The 22,197-nt window shown below is 38.4% G+C and overlaps 1 non-coding gene and 33 pseudogenes across 1 annotated transcript; all 34 read left to right on the top strand.

Moving 5' to 3' along the window:
• The first annotated feature begins 2,093 nt into the window (after window positions 1–2,093).
• On the top strand, window positions 2,094–2,212 carry LOC149670242 (5S ribosomal RNA; annotated as a pseudogene).
• A 122-nt stretch (window positions 2,213–2,334) lies between these two features.
• On the top strand, window positions 2,335–2,453 carry LOC149670243 (5S ribosomal RNA; annotated as a pseudogene).
• Window positions 2,454–2,590: 137 nt separating this feature from the next.
• Window positions 2,591–2,709, top strand: LOC149670244 (5S ribosomal RNA; annotated as a pseudogene).
• Window positions 2,710–2,832: 123 nt separating this feature from the next.
• Window positions 2,833–2,951, top strand: LOC149670245 (5S ribosomal RNA; annotated as a pseudogene).
• A 361-nt stretch (window positions 2,952–3,312) lies between these two features.
• On the top strand, window positions 3,313–3,431 carry LOC149670246 (5S ribosomal RNA; annotated as a pseudogene).
• A 137-nt stretch (window positions 3,432–3,568) lies between these two features.
• On the top strand, window positions 3,569–3,687 carry LOC149670247 (5S ribosomal RNA; annotated as a pseudogene).
• A 360-nt stretch (window positions 3,688–4,047) lies between these two features.
• Window positions 4,048–4,166, top strand: LOC149670248 (5S ribosomal RNA; annotated as a pseudogene).
• Window positions 4,167–4,526: 360 nt separating this feature from the next.
• On the top strand, window positions 4,527–4,645 carry LOC149670249 (5S ribosomal RNA; annotated as a pseudogene).
• Window positions 4,646–4,783: 138 nt separating this feature from the next.
• LOC149670250 (5S ribosomal RNA) lies at window positions 4,784–4,902 on the top strand (annotated as a pseudogene).
• A 123-nt stretch (window positions 4,903–5,025) lies between these two features.
• LOC149670251 (5S ribosomal RNA) lies at window positions 5,026–5,144 on the top strand (annotated as a pseudogene).
• Window positions 5,145–5,281: 137 nt separating this feature from the next.
• Window positions 5,282–5,400, top strand: LOC149670252 (5S ribosomal RNA; annotated as a pseudogene).
• Window positions 5,401–5,523: 123 nt separating this feature from the next.
• LOC149670253 (5S ribosomal RNA) lies at window positions 5,524–5,642 on the top strand (annotated as a pseudogene).
• Window positions 5,643–6,242: 600 nt separating this feature from the next.
• On the top strand, window positions 6,243–6,361 carry LOC149670254 (5S ribosomal RNA; annotated as a pseudogene).
• A 1,612-nt stretch (window positions 6,362–7,973) lies between these two features.
• LOC149670255 (5S ribosomal RNA) lies at window positions 7,974–8,092 on the top strand (annotated as a pseudogene).
• A 362-nt stretch (window positions 8,093–8,454) lies between these two features.
• LOC149670256 (5S ribosomal RNA) lies at window positions 8,455–8,573 on the top strand (annotated as a pseudogene).
• A 138-nt stretch (window positions 8,574–8,711) lies between these two features.
• LOC149670257 (5S ribosomal RNA) lies at window positions 8,712–8,830 on the top strand (annotated as a pseudogene).
• A 137-nt stretch (window positions 8,831–8,967) lies between these two features.
• On the top strand, window positions 8,968–9,070 carry LOC149670258 (5S ribosomal RNA; annotated as a pseudogene).
• Window positions 9,071–9,192: 122 nt separating this feature from the next.
• On the top strand, window positions 9,193–9,311 carry LOC149670259 (5S ribosomal RNA; annotated as a pseudogene).
• Window positions 9,312–9,666: 355 nt separating this feature from the next.
• LOC149670260 (5S ribosomal RNA) lies at window positions 9,667–9,785 on the top strand. The gene has a single exon (XR_016367249.1). It is a non-coding gene; the product is annotated as a 5S ribosomal RNA (ribosomal RNA).
• A 362-nt stretch (window positions 9,786–10,147) lies between these two features.
• Window positions 10,148–10,266, top strand: LOC149670261 (5S ribosomal RNA; annotated as a pseudogene).
• Window positions 10,267–10,404: 138 nt separating this feature from the next.
• LOC149670262 (5S ribosomal RNA) lies at window positions 10,405–10,523 on the top strand (annotated as a pseudogene).
• A 123-nt stretch (window positions 10,524–10,646) lies between these two features.
• Window positions 10,647–10,765, top strand: LOC149670263 (5S ribosomal RNA; annotated as a pseudogene).
• Window positions 10,766–13,398: 2,633 nt separating this feature from the next.
• On the top strand, window positions 13,399–13,517 carry LOC149670264 (5S ribosomal RNA; annotated as a pseudogene).
• Window positions 13,518–13,654: 137 nt separating this feature from the next.
• Window positions 13,655–13,773, top strand: LOC149670265 (5S ribosomal RNA; annotated as a pseudogene).
• Window positions 13,774–14,133: 360 nt separating this feature from the next.
• LOC149670266 (5S ribosomal RNA) lies at window positions 14,134–14,252 on the top strand (annotated as a pseudogene).
• An 821-nt stretch (window positions 14,253–15,073) lies between these two features.
• Window positions 15,074–15,192, top strand: LOC149670267 (5S ribosomal RNA; annotated as a pseudogene).
• A 375-nt stretch (window positions 15,193–15,567) lies between these two features.
• On the top strand, window positions 15,568–15,686 carry LOC149670268 (5S ribosomal RNA; annotated as a pseudogene).
• Window positions 15,687–15,823: 137 nt separating this feature from the next.
• On the top strand, window positions 15,824–15,942 carry LOC149670269 (5S ribosomal RNA; annotated as a pseudogene).
• Window positions 15,943–16,079: 137 nt separating this feature from the next.
• LOC149670270 (5S ribosomal RNA) lies at window positions 16,080–16,182 on the top strand (annotated as a pseudogene).
• Window positions 16,183–16,304: 122 nt separating this feature from the next.
• LOC149670271 (5S ribosomal RNA) lies at window positions 16,305–16,423 on the top strand (annotated as a pseudogene).
• A 361-nt stretch (window positions 16,424–16,784) lies between these two features.
• On the top strand, window positions 16,785–16,903 carry LOC149670272 (5S ribosomal RNA; annotated as a pseudogene).
• A 586-nt stretch (window positions 16,904–17,489) lies between these two features.
• Window positions 17,490–17,608, top strand: LOC149670273 (5S ribosomal RNA; annotated as a pseudogene).
• Window positions 17,609–17,970: 362 nt separating this feature from the next.
• On the top strand, window positions 17,971–18,089 carry LOC149670274 (5S ribosomal RNA; annotated as a pseudogene).
• A 3,857-nt stretch (window positions 18,090–21,946) lies between these two features.
• LOC149670275 (5S ribosomal RNA) lies at window positions 21,947–22,065 on the top strand (annotated as a pseudogene).
• The last annotated feature ends 132 nt before the right edge of the window (window positions 22,066–22,197 follow it).

A 22,197-nucleotide genomic window follows, 5' to 3' on the forward strand; every position in this document is an offset into this window, starting at 1 on the left:
ACCAGAGTTACGACCCTCCAGAATTTAGTCTAATGTATTTCCTATGGAGGGGTTTGTTTGTTTACGATTAACTTAATTACTCGACTACTGTTTGTCGTAGCCCTAATTCTTAGTGTGGCTAGATGGAGGACAAATTGGTCTATAACATACTCAAAGGACATCCCCGTATCTCCAGTAGAAACAGAGTTACGAGCCTGCAAAGTTTTTTTTCAAAAATCAAAAGTAACCTTCTAACAATAAGTGAGACAAAAAATAAGTTGACGACGATATTGAGGTAGCCTCAAGTTTAAAGTATCCTTGTATGGGGAGCAAAGAGTACTATAACATATCCAAAGGAGATCCCAGTATCTCTTGTAGAACAAGAGTTATGAGCCTTCAAAGTTTTGTGCAAAAATCATAAGTAACATAATAAAATAAGTGAGACGATACCAAAGTTGACGAACATTTTGCTTAATATCTCGGCCCCTGTTTGTCGTAGCTCAATGTTTTTAGAATGGTTAGATGGGGGACAATTTGGACTTTAACATATCCTAAGGACATCCCCGTATCTCTAGTAGACACAGAGTTATGGGCCTGCAAATTATAGTCTAATGCATTTCCTATGGACGGGTTGTTTGTTTACGTTTAGCTTAATTACTCGGCCCCTGTTTGTCGTAGCTCAATGTTTTTAGTATGGTTAGATGGGGGACAAATTGGACTATAACATACTCAAAGGACATCCCCGTATCTCCAGTAGAAACAGAGTTACGAGCCTGCAAAGTATAGTCTAATGCATTTTCTATGGAGGGGTTTGTTTGTTCACGTATTGCTTAATTACTTGACCCTGTTCTTTCGATTAAAAATAATAACATATCTTTAGTGTAGCGGTTATCGCATCCGCCTCACTCCCGGAAGGCCACAGGTTCGAAACCGCGAAGTTTTTTTTTTTTGCTTGGAACATGCAAAGATCTTTATAATTATCCGAACATTTGTGTCAAGGTGACATTATTTACATCCCCGTATCTCTGGTAGAACCAGAGTTACGACCCTCCAGAATTTAGTCTAATGTATTTCCTATGGAGGGGTTTGTTTGTTTACGATTAACTTAATTACTCGACTACTGTTTGTCGTAGCCCTAATTCTTAGTGTGGCTAGATGGAGGACAAATTGGTCTATAACATACTCAAAGGACATCCCCGTATCTCCAGTAGAAACAGAGTTACGAGCCTGCAAAGTTTTTTTTCAAAAATCAAAAGTAACCTTCTAACAATAAGTGAGACAAAAAATAAGTTGACGACGATATTGAGGTAGCCTCAAGTTTAAAGTATCCTTGTATGGGGAGCAAAGAGTACTATAACATATCCAAAGGAGATCCCAGTATCTCTTGTAGAACAAGAGTTATGAGCCTTCAAAGTTTTGTGCAAAAATCATAAGTAACATAATAAAATAAGTGAGACGATACCAAAGTTGACGAACATTTTGCTTAATATCTCGGCCCCTGTTTGTCGTAGCTCAATGTTTTTAGAATGGTTAGATGGGGGACAATTTGGACTTTAACATATCCTAAGGACATCCCCGTATCTCTAGTAGACAGAGAGTTATGGGCCTGCAAATTATAGTCTAATGCATTTCCTATGGACGGGTTGTTTGTTTACGTTTAACTTAATTACTCGGCCCCTGTTTGTCGTAGCTCAATGTTTTTAGTATGGTTAGATGGGGGACAAATAGGACTTGGGAATACTGCGTGCCGTTGGTTTTTCACTTTTGTTTTTTCTTTTAAATTCCACCCGATATGAAAAATGCAAACATATCTTCTTTTTGTTATTGTTTTATAAAGATGAAAGTTAATTAAATTCAAATTATTAACTAGCGCTCTCGGCAACGGCCATATCACGCTGAATACACCGGTTCTCGTCCGATAACCGAAGTTTAGCAGCGTCGAGCGCAGTCAGTACTTGGGAACACTGCATGCCGATGGCTTTTTCACTTTTGTTTCCTCTTAAATTCCACCAGATATGAAAAAACAAACATATCTTCTTTTTGTTATTGTTTTATAAAGATGAAGGTTAATTTGTCTCACTTAATTTAAATTCGAATTTTTAACTAGCACTCTCGGCAACGACCATATCACGCTGAATACAGCGGTTCTCGTCCGATCACCGAAGTTAAACAGCGTCGAGCGCAGTCAGTACTTGGGATGGAGACCACTTAGGAACACTGCGTGCCGTTGGCTTTTTCACTTTTTTTCCTCTTTTAAATTTTAATAGATATGAAAAAAGCAAACATATCTTCTTTTTTGTTATTGCTTTATAAAGATGAAAGTTAATTAAATTAAAATTATTAACTAGCACTCTCGGCTACGGCCATATCACGCTGAATACACCGGTTCTCGTCCGATAACTGAAGTTAAGCAGCGTCGAACGCAGTCACTACTTGGGAGGGAGACCACTTAGGAACACTGCGTGCCGTTGGCTTTTTCACTTTTTTTTCCTCTTTTAAATTTTAATAGATATGAAAAAAGCAAACATGTTTTCATTTTGTTATTGTTTTAAAATGATGAAGGTTAATTTGTCTCACTTAATTTAAATTCGAATTATAAACTAGCACTCTCGGCAACGACCATATCACGCTGAATACAGCGGTTCTCGTCCGATCACCGAAGTTAAGCAGCGTCGAGCGCAGTCAGTACTTGGGATGGAGACCACTTAGGAACACTGCGTGCCGTTGGCTTTTTCACTTTTTTTTCCTCTTTTAAATTTTAATAGATATGAAAAAAGCAAACATATCTTCTTTTTTGTTATTGTTTTATAAAGATGAAAGTTAATTAAATTCAAATTATTAACTAGCACTCTCGGCAACGGCCATATCACGCTGAATACACCGGTTCTCGTCCGATAACCGAAGTTAAGCAGCGTCGAGCGCAGTCAGTACTTGGGAGGGAGACCACTTAGGAACACTGCGTGCCGTTAGCTTTTTCACTTTTTTTTTCCTCTTTTAAATTCCAATAGATATGAAAAAAGCAAACATATTTTCTTTTTGTTATTGTTTTAAAAAGATCAAGGTTAATTTGTCTCACTTAATTTAAATTCGAATTATTATCTAGCACTCTCGGCAACGGCCATATCACGCTGAGAACACCGGTTCTCGTCCGATCGCCGACGATAGCAGCGTCGAGCGCAGTCAGTACTTGGGAATACTGCGTGCCGTTGGTTTTTCACTTTTGTTTCCTCTTTTAAATTCCACCCGATTTGAAAAAAGCACACATATCTTCTTTTTGTTATTGTTTTATAAAGATGAAAGTTAATTAAATTAAAATTATTAACTAGCACACTCGGCAACGGCCATATCACGCTTAATACACCGGTTGTCGTCCGATAACTGAAGTTAAGCAGCGTCGAGCGCAGTCACTACTTGGGAGGGAGACCACTTAGGAACACTGCGTGCCGTTGGCTTTTTCACTTTTTTTTCCTCTTTTAAATTTTAATAGATATGAAAAAAGCAAACATGTTTTCATTTTGTTATTGTTTTAAAATGATGAAGGTTAATTTGTCTCACTTAATTTAAATTCGAATTATTAACTAGCACTCTCGGCAACGACCATATCACGCTGAATACAGCGGTTCTCGTCCGATCACCGAAGTTAAGCAGCGTCGAGCGCAGTCAGTCTTTGGGATGGAGACAACTTAGGAACACTGCGTGCCGTTGGCTTTTTCACTTTTTTTTTCCTCTTTTAAATTTTAATAGATATGAAAAAAGCAAACATGTTTTTTTTGTTATTGTTTTAAAATGATGAAGGTTAATTTGTCTCACTTAATTTAAATTCGAATTATTAACAAGCACTCTCGGCAACGGCCATATCACGCTGAAAACACCGGTTTTCGTCCGATCACCGAAGTTAAGCAGCGTCGAGCGCATACAGTACTTGGGAATACTGCGTTCCGTTGGTTTTTCACTTTTGTTTCCTCTTTCAAATTCCACCAGATATGAAAAAAGCAAACATATCTTCTTTCTGTTATTGTTTTATAAAGATGAAAGTTAATTTAATTCAAATTATTAACTAGCACTATCGGCAACGGCCATAACACGCTGAATTCACCGGTTCTCGTACGATAACCGAAGTTAAGCAGCGTCGTGCGCAGTCAGTATTTAGGAGGGCGACCACTTAGGAACACTGCGTGCCGTTAGCTTTTTCACTTTTTTTCCTCTTTTAAATTCCAATAGATATGAAAAAATCAAACTCATTTTCTTTTTCTTATTGTTTTAAAAAGATGAAGGTTAATTTGACTCACTTAATTTAAATTCGAATTATTATCTAGCACTCTCGGCAACGGCCATATCACGCTGAGAACACCGCTTCTCGTCCGATCGCCGACGTTAGCAGCGTCGAGCGCAGTCAGTACTTGGGAATACTGCGTGCCGTTGGCTTTTTCACTTTTGTTTCCTCTTTTAAATTCCACCCGATTTGAAAAAAGCAAACATATCTTCTTTTTGTTATTGTTTTATAAAGATGAAAGTTAATTAAATTAAAATTATTAACTAGCACTCTCGGCAACGGCCATATCACGCTTAATACACCGGTTCTCGTCCGATCACCGAAGTTAAGCAGCGTCGAGCGCAGTCAGTCTTTGGGATGGAGACAACTTAGGAACACTGCGTGCCGTTGGCTTTTTCACTTTTTTTTCCTCTTTTAAATTTTAAAAGATATGAAAAAACCAAACATATCTTCTTTTTTGTTATTGTTTTAAAATGATGAAGGTTAATTTGTCTCACTTAATTTAAATTCGAATTATTAACTAGCACTCTCGGCAACGACCATATCACGCTGAATACACCGGTTCTCGTCCGATCACCGAAGTTAAGCAGCGTCGAGCGCAGTCAGTACTTGGGATGGAGACCACTTAGGAACACTGCGTGCCGTTGGCTTTTTCACTTTTTTTTCCTCTTTTAAATTTTAATAGATATGAAAAAAGCAAACATATCTTCTTTTTTGTTATTGTTTTATAAAGATGAAAGTTAATTAAATTAAAATTATTAACTAGCACTCTCGGCAGCGGCCATATCACGCTGAATACACCGGTTCTCGTCCGATAACTGAAGTTAAGCAGCGTCGAGCGCAGTCACTACTTGGGAGGGAGACCACTTAGGAACACTGCGTGCCGTTGGCTTTTTCACTTTTTTTTTCTCTTTTAAATTTTAATAGATATGAAAAAAGCAAACATGTTTTCATTTTGTTATTGTTTTACAATGAAGAAGGTTAATTTGTCTCACTTAATTTAAATTCGAATTATTAACTAGCACTCTCGGCAACGACCATATCACGCTGAATACAGCGGTTCTCGTCCGATCACCGAAGTTAAGCAGCGTCGAGCGCAGTCAGTACTTGGGATGGAGACCACTTAGGAACACTGCGTGCCGTTGGCTTTTTCACTTTTTTTTCCTCTTTTAAATTTTAATAGATATGAAAAAAGCAAACATATCTTCTTTTTTGTTATTGTTTTATAAAGATGAAAGCTAATTAAATTCAAATTATTAACTAGCACTCTCGGCAACGGCCATATCACGCTGAATACACCGGTTCTCGTCCGATAACCGAAGTTAAGCAGCGTCGAGCGCAGTCAGTACTTGGGAGGGAGACCACTTAGGAACACTGCGTGCCGTTAGCTTTTTCACTTTTTTTTTCCTCTTTTAAATTCCAATAGATATGAAAAAAGCAAACATATTTTCTTTTTGTTATTGTTTTAAAAAGATGAAGGTTAATTTGTCTCACTTAATTTAAATTCGAATTATTATCTAGCACTCTCGGCAACGGCCATATCACGCTGAGAACACCGGTTCTCGTCCGATCGCTGACGTTAGCAGCGTCGAGCGCAGTCAGTACTTGGGAATACTGCGTGCCGTTGGCTTTTTCACTTTTGTTTCCTCTTTTAAATTCCACCCGATATGAAAAAAGCAAACATATCTTCTTTTTGTTATTGTTTTATAAAGATGAAGGTTAATTTGTCTCACTTAATTTAAATTCGAATTTTTTACTAGCACTCTCGGCAACGGCCATATCACGCTGAGAACACCGGTTCTCGTCCGATCGCCGACGTTAGCAGCGTCGAGCGCAGTTAGTACTTGGGAATACTGCGTGCCGTTGGTTTTTCACTTTTGTTTCCTCTTTTAAATTCCACCCGATTTGAAAAAAGCACACATATCTTCTTTTTGTTATTGTTTTATAAAGATGAAAGTTAATTAAATTAAAATTATTAACTAGCACTCTCGGCAACGGCCATATCACGCTTAATACACCGGTTCTCGTCCGATAACTGAAGTTAAGCAGCGTCGAGCGCAGTCACTACTTGGGAGGGAGACCACTTAGGAACACTGCGTGCCGTTGGCTTTTTCACTTTTTACCTCTCCGTGTGACGTAGTCCAGGAGAGGTTCTGTAACGGCCGTGTCTGTCTCTGTGTGTGTGTGTGTGTGTGTGTGTCTGTCTGTCTGTCCGTTGTTACACCCACGTGACCGCGTTCGCAGTTTGCGTATCGGAGCAAACGTGTTCCCAATTTCCGGACCGCATTGTCAGTTCACAGAAATTTGGAAAATTGTATTTCTCTGCGTTGGCTACTCTATACTTGAGTTCTCAACACCACCATGTTTGGTCTTCGTCCATCCCACATGAACAGAAGTCTGGTATTTTTCTGCCTTCCAACACCACCCACCATCTTCTGTTCTTTGTCAATTCCACATTGACACCAGTCTGCACTTACACTGGCTTCTAACACCACCATCCACTGGTCTTCCGTCTATTTCACATAGACACCAATCTGTATCATTGGCTTCTACTCCATTATCATCGTTTGGTTTTAGGATATACGCGGCGATCAGCTAGGGTTACGAGAAACGTCTAGCCTCCCTAAGGTGGGATCTCCACCAAAGGTTTTCGCAATTGCGCTTTTTCCTTACTATTATAATGGAAACGAATCGTATATATACCCCAAATTTGAAAAAAGCGGGCAAGAGGGGTACCCGTCACTTTAAACGTCAATATTAGCAAAGTTTGAGATGATAATAGGTATAACTTTATTTTAAACGATTTAACTATTATTAATGTTAATTATTGAAGATTAAAATAATTAAAAATAATTATATTTATTTAAATATTAAAGATAAACCTCTCGTGCAAAGAGAGAGATTATCATTGCCTCCTATATCTACCAAGGCCCGTGCATGCGATATATTTCCTTCATTGCCTCCTATATATATCAAGGCCCGTGCATTGTGATATATTTCATTCATTGCATAAACATAAGCGAGATTGTTTTGGGAAAAAAATACTGCTTCCACTAATGGGTTTATACTCCTTGTTACTGTTGTATAGAGTAATCATGAGAAAAGCTTTAAAAATTACGAGAGGATAGACCTTTTTTATCCTCATTCAAAAATATTTTTTGGTTTCAAGATTGCTTTAAAAAATCCAAACGGTTAGGCATTGGTAAAAAAGACAAATGATATTTTTCAAATCTAATGAGATAACGCCCACCTAGTTGAAAATTGCCGTTTTTTTACCGCGGGAGCCATTCTTAATGAGAATTTCGATGCTAGTAGGTTGTCAATTAAACTACCGGTATATTATTGTTGTTGGAAATTGGATATTAAGTCAAATTAAGTGGTTGTAAAGAGCCAGCAGGTTTTTGCCACTTCTTTTTGTGAGTATTTGATTTTTATATGTAAAATGGAGGAAGATAATGTTGAGAGTAAGGATGAAATGCGGAAGCGCAAAGCGCGGGAAAGGATGAGGGCAAAAAGGTCGACGTTTTCATTGGATACTTAAGGTTATATAATCTTCTCGACACGGAGAGGTAATATTTTGGTTTTCCCGACTTGTTTTTCCTCTTTTAAATTTTAATAGATATGAAAAAAGCAAACATGTTTTCATTTTGTTATTGTTTTAAAATGATGAAGGTTAATTTGTCTCACTTAATTTAAATTCGAATTATTAACTAGCACTCTCGGCAACGACCATATCACGCTGAATACAGCGGTTCTCGTCCGATCACCGAAGTTAAGCAGCGTCGAGCGCAGTCAGTCTTTGGGATGGAGACAACTTAGGAACACTGCGTGCCGTTGGCTTTATCACTTTTTTTTCCTCTATTAAATTTTAATAGATATGAAAAAAGCAAACATATCTTCTTTTTTGTTATTGTTTTATAAAGATGAAGGTTAATTTGTCTCACTTAATTTAAATTCGAATTATTATCTAGCACTCTCGGCAACGGCCATATCACGCTGAGAACACCGGTTCTCGTCCGATCGCCGACGTTAGCAGCGTCGAGCGCAGTCAGTACTTGGGAATACTGCGTGCCGTTGGCTTTTTCACTTTTGTTTCCTCTTTTAAATTCCACCCGATATGAAAAAAGCAAACATATCTTCTTTTTGTTATTGTTTTATAATGATGAAGGTTAATTAAATTCAAATTATTAACTAGCACTCTCGGCAACGGCCATATCACGCTGAATACACCGGTTCTCGTCCGATAACCGAAGTTAAGCAGCGTCGAGCGCAGTCACTACTAGGGAGGGAGACCACTTAGGAACACTGCGTGCCGTTGGCTTTTTCACTTTTTTTTTCCTCTTTTAAATTTTAATAGATATGAAAAAAGCAAACATATCTTCTTTTTGTTATTGTTTTATAAAGATGAAGGTTAATTTGTCTCACTTAATTTAAATTCGAATTTTTAACTAGCAATCTCGGCAACGGCCATATCACGCTGAATACACCGGTTCTCGTCCGATAACTGAAGTTAAGTAGCGTCGAGCGCAGTCGCTACTTGGGAGGGAGACCACTTAAAAACACTGCGTGCCATTGGCTTTTTCACTTTTTTTTCCTCTTTTAAATTATAATAGATATGAAAAAAGCAAACATGTTTTCATTTTGTTATTGTTTTAAAATGATGAAGGTTTATTTGTCTCACTTAATTTAAATTCGAATTATTAACTAGCACTCTCGGCAACGGCCATTTCACGCTGAAAACACCGGTTCACGTCCGATCACCGAAGTTAAGCAGCGTCGAGCGCATACAGTACTTGGGAATACTGCGTGCCGTTGGCTTTTTCACTTTTGTTTCCTCTTTCAAATTCCACCAGATATGAAAAAAGCAAACATATCTTCTTTTTGTTATTGTTTTATAAAGATGAAAGTTGATTTAATTCAAATTATTAACTAGCACTCTCGGCAACGGCCATAACACGCTGAATACACCGGTTCTCGTCCGATCACCGAAGTTAAGCAGCGTCGAGCGCAGTCATTACTTGGGAGGGAGACCACTTAGAAACACTGCGTGCCGTTGGGTTTTTCACTTTTTTTCCTCTTTTAAATTTTAATAGATATGAAAAAAGCAAACATGTTTTTTTTGTTATTGTTTTAAAATTATGAAGGTTAATTTGTCTCACTTAATTTAAATTCGAATTATTAACAAGCACTCTCGGCAACGGCCATATCACGCTGAAAACAGCGGTTTTCGTCCGATCACCGAAGTTAAGCAGCGGTGAGCGCATACAGTACTTGGGAACACTGCATGCCGATGGCTTTTTCACTTTTGTTTCCTCTTAAATTCCACCAGATATGAAAAAACAAACATATCTTCTTATTGTTATTTTTTATAAAGATGAAGGTTAATTAAGTTCAAATTATTAACTAGCACTCTCGGCAACGGCCATATCACGCTGAATACACCGGTTCTCGTCCGATCACCGAAGTTAAGCAGCGTCGAGCGCAGTCAGTACTTGGGAGGGCGACCACTTAGGAACACTGCGTGCCGTTAGCTTTTTCACTTTTTTTTTCCTCTTTTAAATTCCAATAGATATGAAAAAGGCAAACATATTTTCTTTTTGTTATTGTTTTAAAAAGATGAAGGTTAATTTGTCTCGCTTAATTTAAATTCGAATTATTATCTAGCACTCTCGGCAACGGCCATATCACGCTGAGAACACCGGTTCTCGTCCGATCGCTGACGTTAGCAGCGTCGAGCGCAGTCAGTACTTGGGAATACTGCGTGCCGTTGGCTTTTTCACTTTTGTTTCCTCTTTTAAATTCCACCCGATTTGAAAAAAGCAAACATATCTTCTTTTTGTTATTGTTTTATAAAGATGAAAGTTAATTAAATTAAAATTATTAACTAGCACTCTCGGCAACGGCCATATCACGCTTAATACACCGGTTCTCGTCCGATCACCGAAGTAAAGCAGCGTCGAGCGCAGTCAGTCTTTGGGATGGAGACAACTTAGGAACACTGCGTGCCGTTGGCTTTTTCACTTTTTTTTCCTCTTTTAAATTTTAAAAGATATGAAAAAACCAAACATATCTTCTTTTTTGTTATTGTTTTAAAATGATGAAGGTTAATTTGTCTCACTTAATTTAAATTCGAATTATTAACTAGCACTCTCGGCAACGACCATATCACGCTGAATACACCGGTTCTCGTCCGATCACCGAAGTTAAGCAGCGTCGAGCGCAGTCAGTACTTGGGATGGAGACCACTTAGGAACACTGCGTGCCGTTGGCTTTTTCACTTTTTTTTCCTCTTTTAAATTTTAATAGATATGAAAAAAGCAAACATATCTTCTTTTTTGTTATTGTTTTATAAAGATGAAAGTTAATTAAATTAAAATTATTAACTAGCACTCTCGGCAACGGCCATATCACGCTGAATACACCGGTTCTCGTCCGATAACTGAAGTTAAGCAGCGTCGAGCGCAGTCACTACTTGGGAGGGAGACCACTTAGGAACACTGCGTGCCGTTGGCTTTTTCACTTTTTTTTTCTCTTTTAAATTTTAATAGATATGAAAAAAGCAAACATGTTTTCATTTTGTTATTGTTTTACAATGAAGAAGGTTAATTTGTCTCACTTAATTTAAATTCGAATTATTATCTAGCACTCTCGGCAACGGCCATATCACGCTGAGAACACCGGTTCTCGTCCGATCGCTGACGTTAGCAGCGTCGAGCGCAGTCTGTACTTGGGAATACTGCGTGCCGTTGGCTTTTTCACTTTTGTTTCCTCTTTTAAATTCCACCCGATATGAAAAAAGCAAACATATCTTCTTTTTGTTATTGTTTTATAAAGATGAAGGTTAATTTGTCTCACTTAATTTAAATTCGAATTTTTTACTAGCACTCTCGGCAACGGCCATATCACGCTGAGAACACCGGTTCTCGTCCGATCGCCGACGTTAGCAGCGTCGAGCGCAGTCAGTACTTGGGAATACTGCGTGCCGTTGGTTTTTCACTTTTGTTTCCTCTTTTAAATTCCACCCGATTTGAAAAAAGCACACATATCTTCTTTTTGTTATTGTTTTATAAAGATGAAAGTTAATTAAATTAAAATTATTAACTAGCACTCTCGGCAACGGCCATATCACGCTTAATACACCGGTCACTACTTGGGAGGGAGACCACTTAGGAACACTGCGTGCCGTTGGCTTTTTCACTTTTTACCTCTCCGTGTGACGTAGTCCAGGAGAGGTTCTGTAAAGGCCGTGTCTGTCTGTGTGTGTGTGTGTGTGTGTGTGTGTCTGTCTGTCTGTCCGTTGTTACACCCACGTGACCGCGTTCGCAGTTTGCGTATCGGAGCAAACGTGTTCCCAATTTCCGGACCGCATTGTCAGTTCACAGAAATTTGGAAAATTGTATTTCTCTGCGTTGGCTACTCTATACTTGAGTTCTCAACACCACCATGTTTGGTCTTCGTCCATCCCACATGAACAGAAGTCTGGTATTTTTCTGCCTTCCAACACCACCCACCATCTTCTGTTCTTTGTCAATTCCACATTGACACCAGTCTGCACTTACACTGGCTTCTAACACCACCATCCACTGGTCTTCCGTCTATTTCACATAGACACCAATCTGTATCATTGGCTTCTACTCCATTATCATCGTTTGGTTTTAGGATATACGCGGCGATCAGCTAGGGTTACGAGAAACGTCTAGCCTCCCTAAGGTGGGATCTCCACCAAAGGTTTTCGCAATTGCGCTTTTTCCTTACTATTATAATGGAAACGAATCGTATATATACCCCAAATTTGAAAAAAGCGGGCAAGAGGGGTACCCGTCACTTTAAACGTCAATATTAGCAAAGTTTGAGATGATAATAGGTATAACTTTATTTTAAACGATTTAACTATTATTAATGTTAATTATTGAAGATTAAAATAATTAAAAATAATTATATTTATTTAAATATTAAAGATAAACCTCTCGTGCAAAGAGAGAGATTATCATTGCCTCCTATATCTACCAAGGCCCGTGCATGCGATATATTTCCTTCATTGCCTCCTATATATATCAAGGCCCGTGCATTGTGATATATTTCATTCATTGCATAAACATAAGCGAGATTGTTTTGGGAAAAAAATACTGCTTCCACTAATGGGTTTATACTCCTTGTTACTGTTGTATAGAGTAATCATGAGAAAAGCTTTAAAAATTACGAGAGGATAGACCTTTTTTATCCTCATTCAAAAATATTTTTTGGTTTCAGGATTGCTTTAAAAAATCCAAACGGTTAGGCATTGGTAAAAAAGACAAATGATATTTTTCAAATCTAATGAGATAACGCCCACCTAGTTGAAAATTGCCGTTTTTTTACCGCGGGAGCCATTCTTAATGAGAATTTCGATGCTAGTAGGTTGTCAATTAAACTACCGGTATATTATTGTTGTTGGAAATTGGATATTAAGTCAAATTAAGTGGTTGTAAAGAGCCAGCAGGTTTTTGCCACTTCTTTTTGTGAGTATTTGATTTTTATATGTAAAATGGAGGAAGATAATGTTGAGAGTAAGGATGAAATGCGGAAGCGCAAAGCGCGGGAAAGGATGAGGGCAAAAAGGTCGACGTTTTCATTGGATACTTAAGGTTATATAATCTTCTCGACACGGAGAGGTAATATTTTGGTTTTCCCGACTTAAATTCGAATTTTTAACTAGCACTCCCGGCAACGGCCATATCACGCTGAGAACACCGGTTCTCGTCCGATCGCCGACGTTAGCAGCGTCGAGCGCAGTCAGTACTTGGGAATACTGCGTGCCGTTGGTTTTTCACTTTTGTTTCCTCTTTTAAATTCCACCCGAATTGAAAAAAGCACACATATCTTCTTTTTGTTATTGTTTTATAAAGATGAAAGTTAATTTAATTTAAATTATTAACTAGCACTATCGGCAACGGCCATAACACGCTGAATACACCGGTTCTCGTACGATAACCGAAGTTAAGCAGCGTCGAGCGCAGTCACTACTTGGGAACACTGCATGCCGATGGCTTTTTCACTTCTGTTTCCTCTTAAATTCCACCAGATATGAAAAAACAAACATATCTTCTTCTTGTTATTTTTTATAAAGATGAAGGTTAATTAAGTTCCAATTATTAACTAACACTCTCGGCGACGGCCATATCACGCTGAATACTCCGGTTCTTGTCCGATCACCGAAGTTAAGCAGCGTCGAGCGCAGTCAGTACTTGGGAGGGCGACCACTTAGGAACACTGCGTGCCGTTAGCTTTTTCACTTTTTTTTTCCTCTTTTAAATTCCAATAGATATAAAAAAGCAAACATATTTTCTCTTTGTTATTGTTTTAAAAAGATGAAGGTTAATTTGTCTCACTTAATTTAAATTCGAATTATTATCTAGCACTCTCGGCAACGGCCATAACACGCTGAGAACACCGGTTCTCGTCCGATCACCGAAGTTAAGCAGCGTCGAGCGCAGTCAGTCTTTGGGATGGAGACAACTTAGGAACACTGCGTGCCGTTGGCTTTTTCACTTTTTTTTTCCTCTTTTAAATTTTAATAGATATGAAAAAAGCAAACATGTTTTTTTTGTTATTGTTTTAAAATGATGAAGGTTAATTTGTCTCACTTAATTTAAATTCGAATTATTAACAAGCACTCTCGGCAACGGCCATATCACGCTGAAAACACCGGTTTTCGTCCGATCACCGAAGTTAAGCAGCGTCGAGCGCATACAGTACTTGGGAATACTGCGTTCCGTTGGTTTTTCACTTTTGTTTCCTCTTTCAAATTCCACCAGATATGAAAAAAGCAAACATATCTTCTTTCTGTTATTGTTTTATAAAGATGAAAGTTAATTTAATTCAAATTATTAACTAGCACTATCGGCAACGGCCATATCACGCTGAATACACCGGTTCTCGTACGATAACCGAAGTTAAGCAGCGTCGAGCGCAGTCAGTATTTAGGAGGGCGACCACTTTGGAACACTGCGTGCCGTTAGCTTTTTCACTTTTTTTTTCCTCTTTTAAATTCCAATAGATATGAAAAAATCAAACTCATTTTCTTTTTCTTATTGTTTTAAAAAGATGAAGGTTAATTTGTCTCGCTTAATTTAAATTCGAATTATTATCTAGCACTCTCGGCAACGGCCATATCACGCTGAGAACACCGCTTCTCGTCCGATCGCCGACGTTAGCAGCGTCGAGCGCAGTCAGTACTTGGGAATACTGCGTGCCGTTGGCTTTTTCACTTTTGTTTCCTCTTTTAAATTCCACCCGATATGAAAAAAGCAAACATATCTTCTTTTTGTTATTGTTTTATAAAGATGAAGGTTAATTTGTCTCACTTAATTTAAATTCGAATTTTTAACTAGCACTCCCGGCAACGGCCATATCACGCTGAGAACACCGGTTCTCGTCCGATCGCCGACGTTAGCAGCGTCGAGCGCAGTCAGTACTTGGGAATACTGCGTGCCGTTGGTTTTTCACTTTTGTTTCCTCTTTTAAATTCCACCCGAATTGAAAAAAGCACACATATCTTCTTTTTGTTATTGTTTTATAAAGATGAAAGTTAATTTAATTTAAATTATTAACTAGCACTATCGGCAACGGCCATAACACGCTGAATACACCGGTTCTCGTACGATAACCGAAGTTAAGCAGCGTCGAGCGCAGTCACTACTTGGGAACACTGCATGCCGATGGCTTTTTCACTTCTGTTTCCTCTTAAATTCCACCAGATATGAAAAAACAAACATATCTTCTTCTTGTTATTTTTTATAAAGATGAAGGTTAATTAAGTTCCAATTATTAACTAACACTCTCGGCGACGGCCATATCACGCTGAATACTCCGGTTCTTGTCCGATCACCGAAGTTAAGCAGCGTCGAGCGCAGTCAGTACTTGGGAGGGCGACCACTTAGGAACACTGCGTGCCGTTAGCTTTTTCACTTTTTTTTCCTCTTTTAAATTCCAATAGATATAAAAAAGCAAACATATTTTCTCTTTGTTATTGTTTTAAAAAGATGAAGGTTAATTTGTCTCACTTAATTTAAATTCGAATTATTATCTAGCACTCTCGGCAACGGCCATAACACGCTGAGAACACCGGTTCTCGTCCGATCGCCGACGTTAGCAGCGTCGAGCGCAGTCAGTACTTGGGAATGCTGCGTGCCGTTGGCTTTTTCACTTTTGTTTCCTCTTTTAAATTCCACCCGATATGAAAAAAGCAAACATATCTTCTTTTTGTTATTGTTTTATAAAGATGAAGGTTAATTTGTCTCACTTAATTTAAATTCGAATTTTTAACTAGCACTCTCGGCAACGGCCATATCACGCTGAGAACACCGGTTCTCGTCCGATAACTGAAGTTAAGTAGCGTCGAGCGCAGTCATTACTTGGGAGGGAGACCACTTAGGAACACTGCGTGCCGTTGGCTTTTTCACTTTTTTTTCCTCTTTTAAATTTTAATAGATATGAAAAAAGCAAACATGTTTTCATTTTGTTATTGTTTTAAAATGATGAAGGTTAATTTGTCTCACTTAATTTAAATTCGAATTATTAACTAGCACTCTCGGCAACGACCATATCACGCTGAATACACCGATTCTCGTCCGATAACCGAAGTTAAGCAGCGTCGAGCGCAGTCATTACTTGGGAGGGAGACCACTTAGGAACACTGCGTGCCGTTGGCTTTTTCACTTTTTTTTCCTCTTTTAAATTTTAATAGATATGTAAAAAGCAAACAGGTTTTCTTTTTGTTATAGTTTTAAAATGATAAAGGGTAATTTGTCTCACTTAACTTAAATTCGAATTATTAACTAGCACTCTCGGCAATGGCCATATCACGCTGAAAACACCGGTTCACGTCCGATCACCGAAGTTAAGCAGCGTCGAGCGCATACAGTACTTGGGAATACTGCGTGCCGTTGGCTTTTTCACTTTTGTTTCCTCCTTTAAATTCCACCAGATATGAAAAAAACAAACATATCTTCTTTTTGTTATTGTTTTATAAAGAAGAAAGTTAATTAAAATCAAATTATTAACTAGCATTCTCGGCAACGGCCATATCACGCTGAATACACCGGTTCTCGTCCGATAATCGAAGTTAAGCGGCGTCGAGCGCAGTCACTACTTGGGAGGGAGACCACTTAGGAACACTGCGTTCCGTTGGCTTTTTCACTTTTTTTCCTCTTTTAAATTTTAATAGATATGAAAAAAGCAAACATATTTTCTTTTTGTTTTTGTTTGAAAAAGATGAAGGTTAATTTGTCTCACTTAATTTAAATTCGAATTATTATCTAGCACTCTCGGCAACGGCCATATCACGCTGAGAACACCGGTTCTCGTCCGATCGCCGACGTTAGCAGCGTCGAGCGCAGTCAGTACTTGGGAATACTGCGTGCCATTTGCTTTTTTCACTTTTGTTTCCTCTTTCAAATTCCACCATATATGAAAAAAGCAAACAAATCTTCTTTTTGTTATTGTTTTATAAAGATGAAAGTTAATTAAATTCAAATTATTAGCTAGCACTCTCGGCAACGGCCATATCACGCTGAATACACCGATTCTCGTCCGATAATCGAAGTTAAGCAGCGTCGAGCGCATACAGTACTTGGGAGGGCGACCACTTAGGAACACTGCGTGCCGTTAGCTTTTTCACTTTTTTTTCCTCTTTTAAATTTCAATAGATATGAAAAAAGCAAACATATTTTCTTTTTGTTATTGTTTGAAAAAGATGAAGGTTAATTTGTCTCACTTAATTTAAATTCGAATTATTATCTAGCACTCTCGGCAACGGCCATATCACGCTGAGAACACCGGTTCTCGTCCGATCGCCGACGTTAGCAGCGTCGAGCGCAGTCAGTACTTGGGAATACTGCGTGCCGTTTGCTTTTTTCACTTTTGTTTCCTCTTTCAAATTCCACCATATATGAAAAAAGCAAACAAATCTTCTTTTTGTTATTGTTTTATAAAGATGAAAGTTAATTAAATTCAAATTATTAGCTAGCACTCTCGGCAACGGCCATATCACGCTGAATACACCGATTCTCGTCCGATAATCGAAGTTAAGCAGCGTCGAGCGCATACAGTACTTGGGAATACTGCGTGCCGTTTGCTTTTCACTTTTGTTTCCTCTTTTAAATTCCACCAGATATGAAAAAAGCAAACATATCTTCTTTTTGTTATTGTTTTATAAAGAAGAAAGTTAATTAAATTCCAATTATTAACTAGCATTCTCGGCAACGGCCATATCACGCTGAATACACCGGTACTCGTCCGATAACCGAAGTTAAGCAGCGTTGAGCGCAGTCATAACTTGGGAGGGAGACCACTTAGGAACACTGCGTGCCGTTGGCTTTTTCACTTTTTTTTCCTCTTTTAAATTTTAATAGATATGTAAAAAGCAAACAGGTTTTCTTTTTGTTATTGTTTTAAAATGATGAAGGTTAATTTGTCTCACTTAATTTAAATTCGAATTATTAACTAGCACTCTCGGCAATGGCCATATCACGCTGAAAACACCGGTTCACGTCCGATCACCGAAGTTAAGCAGCGTCGAGCGCATACAGTACTTGGGAATACTGCGTGCCGTTTGTTTTTTCACTTTTGTTTCCTCTTTTTAATTCCAACAGATATGAAAAAAGCAAACATATCTTCTTTTTGTTATTGTTTTATAAAGATGAAGGTTAATTAAATTCAAATTATTAACTAGCACTCTCGGCAACGGCCATATCACGCTGAATACACCGGTTCTCGTCCAATAACCGAAGTTAAGCAGCGTCGAGCGCAGTCAGTACTTTGGAGGGCGACCACTTAGGAACACTGCGTGCCGTTAGCTTTTTCACTTTTTTTTCCTCTTTTAAATTTCAATAGATATGAAAAAAGCAAACATATTTTCTTTTTGTTATTGTTTGAAAAAGATGAAGGTTAATTTGTCTCACTTAATTTAAATTCGAATTATTATCTAGCACTCTCGGCAACGGCCATATCACGCTGAGAACACCGGTTCTCGTCCGATCGCCGACGTTAGCAGCGTCGAGCGCAGTCAGTACTTGGGAATACTGCGTGCCGTTTGCTTTTTCACTTTTGTTTCCTCTTTCAAATTCCACCAGATATGAAACAAGTTGGGAAAACCAAAATATTACCTCTCCGAGTCAAGACGACTACTTACAAACTTATTTGCCCAGATATGGAAATGTTTCTTAAGTTAAAATTTATGAAATATTAAAGCAGTATACAAAGCATAGCAAATATACTGTAAATCAGACGACATTTTACATCCAATAATGATATACTTGTACACATTAAAATCATCCGATGGGGGGAAAAACGGGAAATGAAGAGATAAAACTTTGGAGGGATATTACCATTACGTGTTTGTAAAGGCCTGATTTTCTACTCCTCAACTGTATGCCCTCTATGTTCAAAGCCATATTCACAACAGGGTTGCCATGTAAACACTATCCTCTCGTTTCACTTCAACAATTTTCTTAGTTTGTCAACATGACTGTTAACGTTACAAACACCAAAGCTTATTTGTGGCTACACACACTGAAAGTAAATGCGTACCATAAAAAGCATGAAAACACGAAGCTATTATCCGATTACGATCAGACCTTTCACTGGTCTGGGCTGCGTTCAGCAGAGCTCACCAAAAAAGACAGCGGATTTTGGAAATGTTTACCGGTGAGCTCTGTCGTCATAGCTTTTCTCCGGTCATCGGCGTTTTATAAATGACGCTAGCGCAATAAAGCGTGCAAGGTACCAAGGTTTAACAAAAATTGTATGATAACATATTTATAGAGATAGATAACAACTTTTATAATTAAAATTAGAAACTAACATATCTCTTAAAATTCTCGCGTGATCAACTGGTTTCACGCCAATTAAATAGCTATAGTCCCATAGAGCTATTTGTATTAATTCCTCCATGGTTTTTTCGCCAAGCTGAGAACTACGCGTTTTACGTCACGTTATCCAAAAAGCCGACTATTTTCTTTGAAGACCGCGCTAGCTCAGCGCTAAACACCGTGACGTCACAATTCAAAAACAAAATCCCGTTATGCAGGATACTGCTAACAGCGCTGGGCTCTGCTGAACGCGGCCCAGATTTCCACCATGATTATAAAGGGTGCGTTCAGTAACGCTCAACGGATACCAAACGCGTTGAGCTCCGTTGATCAACGTGATGTCATGTGACGTATTAGGCTACTGAACGGTTTTTGCAAACTTTGCGTTGCATCATCTGCTTACAGTTCATGGAAATGCAAACGCAAGGACCTGCTAGCCGAAATAAGAGCAAACTCTGACCCGTAACTTAGCCAAGGCTTAAACTTTCAAACCCAATAACTTTTAAAGCTTCATAGATATAATCGAAAAAATTTCATAAAATAATTAACAGACACTATTCATTCGCATTCAGTCGATGTTACACCGATTTTATAAATAGTTCCGAAATTATCCATCAAATTAACTTCTCGAAATCGTTCAGGGAGATAAGTTTCCTCCATTGCTGCTACGTCACAACTGCGTTGCTCAACGAAGTAATCGGCTCTTACAGCCGATGACTTCGATGCCTCTTCGCTTACAATCGTGACGTCAAACCGGAAGTTCCAAAAATCGTTCAGTGGCGAATGCGCATTCAACGGAGCCTCCGTTGAGCGTTACTGAACGCGCCCAAAATCTAAGCCTAATTATTTAAAAGTGTATTTAACTTTCGGCTCACTCTGAACCGTTAATGTCTCTGCATTACAGAAACGAAAACCAAACCCAAGCGTTTACTTTTTGGTTCACTAGGCCTATTGACAAATAAAAGTTCATTTGACCAACACAGTAGCGTTGTGCTTGTATTCACTTTAGAAAGGATTATGCTATAAACAGATGTAGTATAGCTTAAGTAATATATAAACATCCATTTTAAATAATAATATTAAAAAAATCTTTGGAATATCAAAATGAAATAGAGCTTTAAAGCTACAAAAGTACTAAATGCATCAAAATTACGAAAAATATTTCCACATATTCACTTTATATATATTAAGGATAAAGGGAATATTATGGTTCTGTAGGATTTCTTTACACATCAAAACAAAACGAACTTTTAACGCAGCGCACTACTGTAACAACGGACGGACACACACAGACAAAAACATAGACTGCTTTTTAACTCTTTCCGTATTAATTTTGAATTGAGAAACAAGATTATCTTAAATATTAAAATAAATATAATTAATATTTAATAATTTCTTCGTTAGTTATTCGCCTTATTGAACGTTACATCGTTTTAAAAAAGAACAATTAAACAATCTTGAGAGACTTGACTAATATGGGCGTTTGAAATGAAGCATACGCCGGTTGCTTGGCCTTACTCAAATAGGTAGTATATAAGGGTGTTGAACTACAGCTAAAAGCAAGAACAACCGCAATTGCGAAAACCTTTGGTGGCGATCCCACCTTAGGGAGGCTAGACGTTTCTCGTAACCCTAGCTGATCGCCGCGAATGTCTTAAACCCAACGATGACGATTGAGTAGAAGCCAGGTGTACAGACTGGTGTCCAAGTGGAATGGACGAAGACCAGAAGATGGTGGTGATTAGAAGCCAGTATGTACAGACTGGTGTACATGTGGGATGGACGAAGACCAAAAGATGGTGGTGATTAGAAGCCAGTATGTACAGACTGGTGTCCATGTGGGATGGACGAAGACCTAAAGTTGGTGGTGAATAGAAGCCAGTATGTACAGACTGGTGTCCAAGTGGAATGAACGAAGACCAGAAGATGGTGGTGATTAGAAGCCAGTATGTACAGACTGGTGTCCATGTGGGATGGACGAAGACCAAAAGATGGTGGTGATTAGAAGCCAGTAAGTACAGACTGGTGTCCGTGTGGGGTGGACAAAAACCAGAAGATGGTGGTGTGAGAACTCAAGTAGAGGAGCCATTTCCGTGACTGTGAAAGCAGTTCGGAAATGGCGAACACGTTTGCTCCGATTTGGAAACTGCGAACGCGGTCACGTGTGTGTAACAACAGACACACACACACACAGACACACACACAGACAGACACACACACACACACACAGACACACACGATCGTTACAGAACCTCTCCGTGACATACGTCACTCGGAGAGGTAAAAAGCAAACATATCTTCTTTTTGTTATTGTTTTATAAAGATGAAAGTTAATTAAATTCAAATTATTAACTAGCACTCTCGGCAACGGCCATATCACGCTGAATACACCGATTCTCGTCCCATAACCGAAGTTAAGCAGCGTCGAGCGCAGTCATTACTTGGGAGGGAGACCACTTAGGATCACTGCGTGCCGTTGGGTTTTTCACTTTTTTTTCCTCTTTTAAATTTTAATAGATATGTAAAAAGCAAACAGGTTTTCTTTTTGTTATTGTTTTAAAATGATGAAGGTTAATTTGTCTCACTTAATTTAAATTCGAATTATTAACTAGCACTCTCGGCAACGGCCATATCACGATGAAAACACCGGTTCACGTCCGATCACCGAAGTTAAGCAGCGTCGAGCGCATACAGTGCTTGGGAATACTGCGTGCCGTTGGATTTTTCACTTTTGTTTCCTCTTTCAAAATCCACCAGATATGAAAAAAGCAAACATGTCTTCTTTTTTGTTATTGTTTTATAAAGATGAAAGTTAATTAAATTCAAATTATTAACTAGCACTCTCAGCAACGGCCATATCACGCTGAATACACCGGTTCTCGTCCGATAGCCGAAGTTAAGCAGCGTCGAGCGCAGTCACTACTAGGGAGGGAGACCACTTAGGAACACTGCGTGCCGTTGGCTTTTTCACTTTTTTTCCTCTTTTAAATTTTAATAGATATGAAAAAAGCAAACAGGTTTTCTTTTTGTTATTGTTTTAAAATGATGAAGGTTGATTTGTCTCACTTAATTTAAATCCGAATTATTAACTAGCAC

Source organism: Phalangium opilio, unplaced genomic scaffold, assembly GCF_054372755.1.
Source record: "Phalangium opilio isolate 3A_F unplaced genomic scaffold, DU_Popi_V2 ptg000054l_1, whole genome shotgun sequence".
In the NCBI taxonomy this organism is placed as follows: Eukaryota; Metazoa; Arthropoda; class Arachnida; order Opiliones; family Phalangiidae; genus Phalangium; species Phalangium opilio.